General features: G+C 41.3%; 1 pseudogene; it reads right to left on the reverse strand.

Moving 5' to 3' along the window:
- Positions 1 to 1,548: 1,548 nt before the first annotated feature.
- Positions 1,549 to 1,666, reverse strand: LOC124712697 (annotated as a pseudogene).
- Between the last annotated feature and the right edge of the window lie 11,397 nt (positions 1,667 to 13,063).

A 13,063-nucleotide genomic window follows, 5' to 3' on the forward strand; every position in this document is an offset into this window, starting at 1 on the left:
GACGTGGCTCATGCTGATCGGGAAGTCCACATGTTCACCATGCGATTCCAATCAAATCGGCAAGTTGGAGGACGACTTTCATGCAAGGGAATCTCAAATTTCTCTGTGAACAAGGAGCGGTTCTCTGTCGTCAACGAAATAAACGATTGGTGGAACGTACAGACGCTTATTTACAGATCTCTGGTGACGATGCCGAAAACAGTGTCATGTATTTGGGCCACTCTGAGGTGTAGTGCGGCGTTCATAAAAGTTGCTTGGCTAGCCGTAATAATGTGTAAATTACTTTCTGAAGTACCCCAATAACTCACTCTTTCTTTCTAAAAGGGTAGCTAACACTTCAAGTATTATAAGGATACTATCACCAGTTGATGCATCTCGGTCGAAATTATTAAGAAAAGTTTGATGAAATGTAACGCAATCATTCTCATCTGCGAGAGTCGATATTATTTATTATTAACCAGCAGAGTCCTACTGTGTTACCCGCGCTTAAACAATTAATTTTAAAGAAATTTTAAAAGCGAATATCAGTATCCACGCACATGCACCAACACCAAAGTCATCTTTTGGAGGTACTGAAGCGCGAGCCACTTGAGGTCCAACAAACTGCGCTACATCGGAAAAATTCTGAGACGATGGGAGATGCGGATAGAATACATGTCACTCACAACTCGCTCGTTTACTTATGGAAAAAACGTTACGTGATCGAGTAGTGAATTACGAAATGTGGCAGTAAAGTGAGTACGACTGTTTGCGACATGCCTAGCACGGAAAAGATCATAATTTTCTTGGTTTGTACGGAGAGCCAGAATGTTATCTGCGGATGTTATCTGCGGATGTTATCGCTACATAAAGTATATGAAATACCACACCGTCCTATAAATCTTTGGAAGACTGATAGGAAGAGGTCCGTTATAGAGTTGCTCATTAGTTCTAAATGTGCCACTCTAGTTACAGCACAGGTGATTAATACAATATAACTCTTATTTACAGTGATGCTTGATTTTGAGTATAGGGAACTCACAAAATCAGTTCCAGGAACTTGAAACGGCTAGTGAGGTTTCATTCTATCAGCTGCTAAAAGTGGCGCTTCTTTCTGTTGGCCAGCAATGTGATGTGCAATGTTACTGGGAAGACAACCACGTAAGATCGTTTTGATCACATGACGGATACGTGGTATCCAGAAGGATTCTCTTAGTTGTAAAAGAATCACTCATACTACAAGATGGTGTTCACTGACATGCGTGTATATGATCACAAGTCTGGTGAAGTGATGGTTTCCTCCTAGAATAATGGTATTACGTTCTTCGATAGACGTCTCAGCGTGTTAGGAGGCAACCACCTTAACGTGATAATCACCATCTAAATATAATGTGGCCTACCGGGACCATCCGACCGCCGTGTCATCCTCGGTGGAGGATGCGGAATGGAGGGGCGTGGGGTCAGCACACCGCTCTCCCGGTCGTAAGATGGTATTCTTGACCGAAGCCGCTACTATTCGGACGAGTAGCTCCTCAATTGGCATCACTAGGCTGAGTGAACCCCAAAAAATGGCAACAGCGCATGGCGGCCTGGATGGTCACCCATCCAAGTGCCGACCACGCCCGACAGCGCTTAACTTCGGTGATCTCACGGGAACCGGTGTATCTACTGCGGCAAGGCCGTTGCCACCATCTAAATATGCATTGAAACATTTTATCTTGGATGTGCTAGGAAGTGGAGAACCTTTGCTTAGAGCGGTGATTTCCAAGGAGAAACATTCTTGCTGGATGGCTATCATCCAATAAAGGCGAGATTCTGCTATCTCTTCTGCAGTGAATTCTTCGCACATCTCCGTTTTCTGAATGAGTTTTGTTTTGAAGTGGAGGACGTAAGCAGTGGTTTGTAACAGTTTCAAGTAAGAGCTCAACCTGTTAACGTCTATGAGTGACTTTGGAGCCTGAATGAGAAAAGTCTGAGAAATTTTATCTAACTTCCTAGCTTCCTAGCTTCCAATAAGATTTTAGGTGCTCGCCAAAAATTAGGAGGTTTCGATAGCCATGTCCGTGCATTCCACCAGGTGTCCAGTATTCGCAACGTGTGAGATGTGGATCCTCTTGAAACTAAATCCACTGCGTTGTCTGCGCCTGGACACTGTCTCCGCTGAGAAGGTGTGGTGAGTGTTTGTATTCCTTACACTCGGTTGCATAAAACGTTTTCCAAATTACGAGATCACCATTCATATATCGAAGCATTACAGCGGAATCATTTCAAAGTGTTGCTCTGCTGACGTTAATGGCTGTGACCCTGCAATAGTAGTGTAGTAGTCTGGCTCCTGTCAGTACTGCTAGCTGTTCTACTCGAGGAAGTGTTATTTTCTTCACGTACGCTAATCTACTTTTACTACACGTTAGTCCGGAAACGTTATCACTAGAAGTGATATATAAGACGGCACCTTACGCCCTCACAAATTCATCACAGCCGGCCGAAGTGGCTGCAGTCTGGAACCGCAAGACCGCTACGGTCGCAGGTTCGAATCCTGCCTCGGGCATGGATGTTTGTGATGTCCTTAGGTTAATTAGGTTTAACTAGTTCTAAGTTCTAGGGGACTAATGACCTCAGCAGTTGAGTCCCATAGTGCTCAGAGCCATTTGAACCATTTGAATTCATCACAGAAACCGTGAATGTTCGGTCTGCCGTTCTCTGATAATTGGGTCCACCACGAAATAGTAATGTTAGATAGCTCAGGAAGGTCTGACGTCCACATGCCCATTTAAACAATAGGTTTTGAGGCATGGGTTCGTTCCAGCCCAGTTCGAACAGCCACGTGTCTTGAAACAGAATTTTTCTTACAGAGGACACAGAAGTTATTAATCCCAGAGGTCATAAAGACCAACTTTAGCTCGTAGTAAATTTATTTTTGTTGCAACTGTCTCTGAAAATTTTTCGGTTACTTATCGCTGGCTAACTGAGAATGTGTCTCCTTCCTAGTTCCACGTCACCTCTAGAATCGTGACTTTAGTTTAGATATCTCTTCCTTCTACCTTTGAAATTGTTGCGAATTAGTCGCCGATTTCGACAAATCAGTTTTATTTTCTTCATTAGCGAAGATAACTCGTAATACAGTGCGACTAGGCATCTTTCCGATTGATTTCCTGCGGCAGAGTCATCTACGTAAATGTTTTGATGCAGTAAGGCAGATGCTGCAGGGAACTGGTACTGATAAATGTCTGCTAGCTCACAAACGGTTGCTGAAAGCAGAAACGGACTGCATGGGAGGCCGAAAGGAAGACGTGAAAATCGATCAGTCGTTAGTATTGCTGGTCCTCCACCGAAGAATCTAGTAAGGTAACATCTCTATTGTCAAGGTGTACGGGGAGCTGTTGAAAAACTTGAACAGCGTCGGCGATGAGTACAACGCATTGCAGACGGAATCTGAAAAGGACTTCAGTCACTGCAGGCAACAAGTTAGGACCGATTTCTAAACTGTCATTATGAGAGGGTGCATCTTGTGCATCTGAGGAACCATCGCACTATTCGCTGTTTAGTGCTCCTCAATCTTTCTCGCTCGGCAGATGCTGAAGTAAATAAAATGAACTCGCAGATTCTTCTCTAGGAGCGAATTCTACGTGATCGTTTTTAATGTATTCTAACATTAAGTTTCTGCATAGTCTTTTCTGTAAGGCATCGAAATGTCTCTCGGCATTGCAAAGTACTTCCGCAGAACGACAGCGGATTTTCGAGCGTGACAAATTAGCCGCGGAATATCCACAAGCACATGCGTTGCGTGAAACTCTTTCAGTGCCTCTGACTCTACCTCCCTCCGTGCTGATTCCGATTGATTCTAAATCACAAAAGCTACGTATAGTGCCATCATTCGTTTCTTCAACAGCTAAATTAATGAGATAAACGGTTGCGTATTTAGCTAAAACACCCAGACGATAGCCACGGAGGATTCACCCGAATTTAGAGGGCACAGTGCTAGAGGCGGAGAAATGCGTATTGCCGCTGCGTAGTCCATTACTTCCCCATAACGAACCTCTCCAGTAAGTAATTCTGTAGGAATATGTGGTGTGCACACTGTAAGACCTTCGGTACACACACCATCAGATTATTTTACTTGTCGCTCTAACGAAGTAGGCGAGTGTCAGCTATATGTCTCGTGGTCTTATCGTGGCGTGTTTATCTTCTGCCGTTAGGTCAAACGATAGAAATGCCACTTGCACGCTTAGTGTAGCAGATTGACGGTGACCAACTTTAAACAGAACTTGATTAATTTTCACACACATTTATTAAAATAATAACAATCATAAACCTTACTTATCCTGATTCTGGATGCTATTTACAACTAGCAATCTGAAGTTCCTTTGGTCTTGGTACGTTAATCTTATTCTCACATATCTCTGATACTTGACGAAGTGTCTATACATTTCTCTTCATGGCTATGTACAGGAATATGATAATCTTATTAGGCGAGACTGAAACTTGACTACAGACTAATGCAGACTGACTAATCGGAGGTCTGTACACTCGTTATAATACCGCGCGCGTTCAGGTATCACTGCACGAGTGAGATCCGTGAGGAGAACAGGTTCTACGTTAGCAGCAATCTCATTGGCTGCGTTACATATTAATACGCGGATCGGTGGAATCAGAATTTGGTCCATCTCTAAGACAGCGCCATCTCGTAGTGCGGAGACGGACGAGCGCTGCGCCTGCGCTGTTGTGCTTAGTGGGGCGCGCTCTATTGGGAAAGCTGTGTACGCACTGACTACGCGGAACTATGTACACAACAGAATATCACCTTCCTCTTCAGCGGAGTCTGCCAACTGTAAATGTTCGATATTTTGATTTATCTTGACATCTTTGGGCACAGTCGGATGTTTCGTGAAGCTATGTAAACTCTCGAAAACATTGATTCAAAGATGAGCGTTCTCGCATGCACTGCTTACTTCAAACACACAGATTTGATAGACATGGGCATTAAAGAAGATTCGAATGGATCTACTGGCAGAGGCCGAGAATCTATAACCTATAAGTTGCTCGATTAGATTTCTCAGATGAGCATGGAATGGCTGGCTGCATCCAAAATAGAACGTGAGATTCTGGCTTTGCCTGCTGGCCCTATTACATACACGTGTGCCATCTGAAGAAGCGTGAAAGTGCAGCGTCTCGTGACGACATTGCCCACTGAATTATTGACGGAGATGCTGAGAGTATCAGATTATTTGCGGGATGGCTTAGATTGGCTCGAATGACAACAAACTGATCGGTGATGACTCCCTTGATAGTAAGAGCAGAAGGCTCTTCCTTTCGTCGCACAGTCTTTGACAGTGTAGCCTCGTCTGACACAAAGAAAACATCGATTTCTCGATCTTAGTATCATGAGGCGCTCTGGAATATGCAGTATTATGCCCCATTATCGCTATGTTCGAAAATAAAAACGCTGTAAGGCTTCTTACCTTCCCATTCAAACATGGACCATGCTGTTGGTGGGGAGGCTTGCGTGCCTCAGCGATACAGACAGCCAAACGATAGGTGCAACCACAATGGAGAAGTACGAGGGCAGTTCAATAAGTAATGCAACACATTTTTTTTCTGAAACAGGGGTTGTTTTATTCAGCATTGAAATACACCAGGTTATTCCCCAATCTTTTAGCTACACAACATTATTTTTCAACGTAATCTCCATTCAATGCTACGGCCTTACGCCACCTTGAAATGAGGGCCTGTATGCCTGCACGGTACCATTCCACTGGTCGATGTCGGAGCCAACATCGTACTGCATCAATAATTTCTTCATCATCCGCGTAGTGCCTCCCACGGATTGCGTCCTTCATTGGGCCAAACATATCGAAATCCGACGGTGCGAGATCGGGGCTGTAGGGTGCATGAGGAAGAACGGTCCACTGAAGTTTTGTGAGCTCCTCTCGGGTGCGAAGACTTGTGTGAGGTCTTGCGTTGTCATGAAGAAGGAGAAGTTCGTTCAGATTTTTGTGCCTACGAACACGCTGAAGTCGTTTCTTCAATTTCTGAAGAGTAGCACAATACACTTCAGAGTTGATCGTTTGACCATGGGGAAGGACATCGAACAGAATAACCCCTTCAGCGTCCCAGAAGACTGTAACCATGACTTTACCGGCTGAGGGTATGGCTTTAAACTTTTTCTTGGTAGGCGAGTGGGTGTGGCGCCACTCCATTGATTGCCGTTTTGTTTCAGGTTCGAAGTGATGAACCCATGTTTCATCGCCTGTAACAATCTTTGACAAGAAATTGTCACCCTCAGCCACATGACGAGCAAGCAATTCCGCACAGATGGTTCTCCTTTGCTCTTTATGGTGTTCGGTTAGACAACGAGGGACCCAGCGGGAACAAACCTTTGAATATCCCAACTGGTGAACAACTGAGACAGCACTACCAACAGAGATGTCAAGTTGAGCACTGAGTTGTTTGATGGTGATCTGTCGATCATCTCGAACGAGTGTGTTCGCACGCTCCGCCATTGCAGGAGTTACAGTTGTGCACGGCCGGCCCGCACGCGGGAGATCAGACAGTCTTGCTTGACCTTGCGGCGATGATGACACACGCTTTGCCCAACGACTCACCGTGCTTTTGTCCGCTGCCAGATCACCGTAGACATTCTGCAAGCGCCTATGAATATCTGAGATGCCCTGGTTTTCCGCCAAAAGAAACTCGATCACTGGAGATGAAATAGGGAAGGCAGCAGAGGATCAAGTAGGTAAAAAGACGAGAGCTGGTAGACATCCTTGGGTAACACAAGACATACGGAATTTAATCGATTAAATGATGTAACATCCCCACAAAATAAATTCCGTAACCTCCCAACAGTAAAAACAATAATTATTTATATCATTCACATTTAGTGTAAGCTTCCAACAGATTTATTCCGTAACCTCCCAACAGCAAAAAATTAATGTAAATAATTTTCTCATTTAGCGTAACTACCCAACAGTGAAAATATGTATAGCATTGCCATTTAGCATAACCTACTAACAGATAAATTGCGTAACCTACCAATAATACAATGTGACTAATCTCTCAATAAATTGACTGTGAATTTAAACTGGTAAATTTAGGACGTCAGCAGTGCTGCGTCATGGCCCTGAAAATTCATTCTGAATAAACAGAAAAATCTTACCTTAATTAGGTCGCCGAATAACGCCTATATATCTGCTCCTATAAGAAATTTTTCTGGCGCAGCTAAGTGCAATGCTGGCCGATAGATTTGTCATGTATAAAAAGAAACAACTGACTTTTCTTTTCAATAATCGGGATGATCATGGATTGGAGAAATTAGTAAATTCTTTAAATTGAAATGAATGATTGTCAAAAGTTACTTTTTATGAGAAATATTATTATTAAGAGATTTTTTTAAAGACCTTTACATGGGACTTGATATAACAATACTACATATGCGCGAGGCTGCTTTTACCTTATACTACAGCACTCAGGCTCCACCACGACCGGCCCAGCCAACACGATACACCAGACTGCTCGCTAGCAACTACTACACAGTTCCTACTGCATGCAACACTTCTCTTTGGTCTGAGATTCTCTTATACCTTACATATCGCAGGCAGCACGTGAGCAATCCATCAAAGTTACATCTGCTCGAGTGCACTAACAACAAATTCCTTAATCATGGACCTCTTACATAACACTCCACTGGGGGGGGGGGGGGTGGCAAAAATTTGGCAGCGATGGTGAGTCAATTGGACTTGCCATAAGCAACAAATTTTTCTATAATCTATTTACTTTACTAAGTCTACAGTCACAGAGTATATACATTATTGATAAGTGCAGAACATATTAAGAAATGAAATATAGTACACACTCACTGAGTACAGAACATATCAAGAAATGACAAAATGTATACGCAATGAGTACAGAACATATTAAAAATGAAATAGTGTATACGCAATGAGTACAAAATATATTAACAAATGACATAAAGTGCACACGCACTGTATAGGTCTTTAGCATTTTTTTACAAGAACTGAATACGTGAAGAAATGAAATAAAGTGCACACGCACTGTAAAAGTCTTTAGCATTTTTACAACAATTAAACATATCAAGGAGTGAAATAAAGTGCACACGCACTGTAGAAGTCTTTAGCATATTTAGGACAACTGATCTTATTAACAAATGAAATGAAGTGCACACGCACTGTACATGTCTTTATCATTTTACAAGAATTTAAACGCACTGCAAAGTCTTTACCATTTTACAAGAACTAGGAAAGAAATGGGAAGGATAGCATCATGGTTGTAGCACAGTGGATTGCACGCAGCTACACTGAAAGTCCATATCTTTCTACAGAAGCACAACACCAAGTGAGACAATCTGAAGTTCTCTTCCCTGAAGTATTTATCGGTGTAGCCAAGACACTGAAATGTTGTATTAAAATTCAATGTTATCATTTTGGTAGTACATTAGGTACACCAAACAGTAAGACCATAATAACATCTCCATCGTTCAAGGTGGTGGACAGCTTGGTACGTCAACACCACATTATTGTAGAATCCATACTCTTACATCAACGTAGAGTTAGTGCAAAAACCAAATATAGTGCTCCATGATCATGAGGATGGACAGGACAAACGGATATTGCAGTAATTGCTGGTAATTAGGTCAGAAGGTGAAGGACAAAGTCTTATGCTAGTCATCATAGAATTACACTAGTGTATCAACCGATCTGAACAATTACTGGCATTCATTGGCTATTTACACAGCATTTAAGTATTATGTAATGAGTGTTACAGAACATTATTCATAAATCATCTCAATACAGCAACTATTGGCACCCATTGGCCAGTTACAAAGTATTTTTTTATGCATTATTCAGAAGTCATCATTCAAAATGAGTTAATTATTGTCATAGCATTTATGCATAAGTCATCTAATTATAGTAATCATTGGCATCATAAGTCATCTTATTAAATTTTACAGTAATCATTGGCATTGTATTTATGCATAAGTCATCTCGCTACTGTAATCATTGGCATCATAAGACATCTCATTACAGTAATTATTACAGAACATTATTCATTAAGTCATCTAATTACAGTAATTAATGGCATAGAATATTCATGACACATCTCATTACAGTAATTATTAGCATCATGTCATCTCATTACAGTTTACAGTAATCATTGGCATTATAAGTCATCTCATTACAGTAATTATTGGCACTCATTGCCAATTACAAAGCATTTTTATGCATTATTCAGAAGTCATCATTCAAAATAGGAGTTATTGGGTATAGCATCAAGCTACTAATGTTTATATATGATATCATGTAAGTGACATAAGACATATTTAAAATGTAAGACATTGTATCTATTACTCAAGGTCTGTAGTCCACTAATACATGGACATAATGGAATCAATACATCAGAATAAGCTGCATTATATTTAGGACTAGAAATATATCTTGAACTGGTAGCATTATTTAGTTATATACTGGTAATAGCTGGGACTGGTAATAATTTTGTTTTTGCTAGCAATGCATTGCGTTGGGATCGATAATTAATTGCAGGGGCATGAAAATATTTGCTTTTGACTTATTGCTGGAAATAAGGATTAATAACATCATTCGTCATGAGTCAGCTGTAGCAAGGCTATGAAACAAGTATAGTATATGTGATCATATTCATAATTGATAGACACAACTGGGTAAAAAAATGCAAGTACTAGAACAGGTTTAATAACTAACTGTTTATAGCATATTAATGTCATGAAAAGCTTCTATTTCTTTTACACGGTATTGCTTTCTGAAAATGATGAATAAGGATTAATATCTTGCATTTAAATCACATACTCACTAAATGAAAACTTGTTTCTAGTGATATGATTAAGCATACAGCATAGCATGACAGAAAACATATTAGGTCAAAAACATAGACAGTTTTCAAGTGCAAAAAATGTACACACAGTATCATAATGTAGTAGCAAAAAATGTAAAATAGACATGATGTTGAGATATCATAAGGCAAAATGTCAATGTCAACTGGTGTTTGTTACATCTTAAAGATTTCATAGTACATACAGAGAAAAATTCTACTTTCGATAGGAAAACAATCATACATACACAAAAAATGGAAAATGTGCACGGTCTGATGTCTAAGGACAAGAAAAGCGACCTGCTGACCTTACCTTGCCGGGCACTTGCCAAGAAAAAAATACGATCATCGTCAGGAAGTAGTCACATAAATATCTGGAAATGGCATTACAGTGTGATAAATCATAAAGTATGTTCATTCAATAAAGGGTTTAATATTGGAGACATGGTGATTGCCTTTGCTTTTTCTGGTTCTCAAAGTTTCGACGTGTACTGCATTGGGGTGAGGAATGCTGCGAATTCTGTATGGACCTGCGTATAGAAGCTCAAATTTACTGCATCTGCTCTTTCCTCTGTTGGATAAATAGTGCGTACGTACTGATATCTTCTGTCCTATGTGAAAGTCACAGCGTGTACAAACCTGTTTTTGCTGTCTCCTCCGGCGCTCTGCTGCACGTTTGATGTTGTTCAGCGCAATGTCAATCATTTCATGGTGGCGTAGTCGACAAGATGTAGGAAAGGATACTAATTCTTTAATTTTGTTAGGTGGTTCAACATTTTTCAATATAACAGTCGGAGATAGCATAGCAGATTCATTTGGTATGGAGTTAATTACATCCTGGAATGAGCGTATGTGTGTGTCGCAATCAATATGTTTTTTATGGCAGTATATTCTACATAGTTTACCAATTTCTTTCATTAGTCATTCACAAGGGTTCGAAGAAGCGTGATACTTGGATATATACGAGGGCAGTTCAATAAGTAATGCAACACATTTTTTTTCTGAAACAGGGGTTGTTTTATTCAGCATTGAAATACACCAGGTTATTCCCCAATCTTTTAGCTACACAACACTATTTTTCAACGTAATCTCCATTCAATGCTACGGCCTTACGCCACCTTGAAATGAGGGCCTGTATGCCTGCACGGTACCATTCCACTGGTCGATGTCGGAGCCAACATCGTACTGCATCAATAATTTCTTCATCATCCGCGTAGTGCCTCCCACGGATTGCGTCCTTCATTGGGCCAAACATATGGAAATCCGACGGTGCGAGATCGGGGCTGTAGGGTGCATGAGGAAGAACAGTCCACTGAAGTTTTGTGAGCTCCTCTCGGGTGCGAAGACTTGTGTGAGGTCTTGCGTTGTCATGAAGAAGGAGAAGTTCGTTCAGATTTTTGTGCCTACGAACACGCTGAAGTCGTTTCTTCAATTTCTGAAGAGTAGCACAATACACTTCAGAGTTGATCGTTTGACCATGGGGAAGGACATCGAACAGAATAACCCCTTCAGCGTCCCAGAAGACTGTAACCATGACTTTACCGGCTGAGGGTATGGCTTTAAACTTTTTCTTGGTAGGCGAGTGGGTGTGGCGCCACTCCATTGATTGCCGTTTTGTTTCAGGTTCGAAGTGATGAACCCATGTTTCATCGCCTGTAACAATCTTGGACAAGAAATTGTCACTCTCAGCCACATGACGAGCAAGCAATTCCGCACAGATGGTTCTCCTTTGCTCTTTATGGTGTTCGGTTAGACAACGAGGGACCCAGCAGGAACAAACCTTTGAATATCCCAACTGGTGAACAACTGAGACAGCACTACCAACAGAGATGTCAAGTTGAGCACTGAGTTGTTTGATGGTGATCCGTCGATCATCTCGAACGAGTGTGTTCGCACGCTCCGCCATTGCAGGAGTCACAGCTGTGCACGCGGGAGATCAGACAGTCTTGCTTGACCTTGCGGCGATGATGACACCTGCTTTACCCAACGACTCACCGTGCTTTTGTGCACTGCCAGATCACCGTAGACATTCTACAAGCGCCTACGAATATCTGAGCCCTGGTTTTCCGCCAAAAGAAACTCGATCACTGCCCGTTGTTTGCAACGCACATCCGTTACAGACGCCATTTTAACAGCTCTGTACAGCGCTGCCACCTGTCGGAAGTCAATGAAACTATACGAGACGAAGCGGGAATGTTTGAAAATATTCCACAAGAAATTTCCGGTTTTTTCAACCAAAATTGGCCGAGAAAAAAAATGTGTTGCATTACTTATTGAACTGCCCTCGTAGATTGGAGAAATGTTTCTAGCTCGTAACATACGGATCCATAATGCAAATAGAAATTGTGGTCCATTGTCGGAAATTACTTTCAATACATGCCCTACATGAAGTAGAAAATGTTTTACAAATGCATTCGAAACAGATTTAGCAGTAGCTTAGCGTAACGGAGTGAAGGTAACAAATTTCGAAGTGAGTTCAACAGCGACAAAGATGTAACAAAAACCTCTATTAGATCTGGGAATCGGACCAAAAATGTCTACCGCGGCCATGTGTCGGGTACAATGGGATGTAACGGAGGAATATGTGAAGTCGTGTCTGATTTAGCTTTCTGGCAGATTTTACATGACGCTAAAACTCGTCGAATACGTTTCTCCATGTTCGCAAAATAACAGTTCTGTCTCAGTATATGAAAACATTTTCTGGTTCCATAATGTGGGTAACTTAAATGAGTATACCAAATTAATTTGTTAACAAGCTCGTCAGGAATACATAATAACCAGTTGTTACTGTCTGGGTGAGAGCGGCGAAACAGAATACTGTTGCGTACAGTATAATGGTTTCTAATAGTAACATTATTCTTGTCTTGCCTAAGGCGTTTAATTTCTTTCCACACTTTATCTTTGCTCTGCTCTTGTGCTATGTCTCGTAATAACGATGAAATGAAATTTTCAAATGCGACTTGTTGAATATACATGACGCTAGAATTTGCTTGGCAGAAGTTGGTTGCGATGTCTTGCTGATTGTTGCTGAGAGAACGGGATAGTGCGTCTGCTACAATATTTTGTGTACCGGGAATGTGAACAATCGTAAAATTAAATTCCTGTAAATAAAGTTTCCATCTGTTTAACCTGTCGTGTGTAAATTTTGCGGAAAGTAAAAACTGTGTAGCTCTATGATCTGCGTAAACGGTCGTATGTCTTCCATAAAGAAAGTGCCTAAATC

Source organism: Schistocerca piceifrons, chromosome 8 (genome assembly GCF_021461385.2).
Source record: "Schistocerca piceifrons isolate TAMUIC-IGC-003096 chromosome 8, iqSchPice1.1, whole genome shotgun sequence".
Lineage (NCBI taxonomy): Eukaryota > Metazoa > Arthropoda > Insecta > Orthoptera > Acrididae > Schistocerca > Schistocerca piceifrons.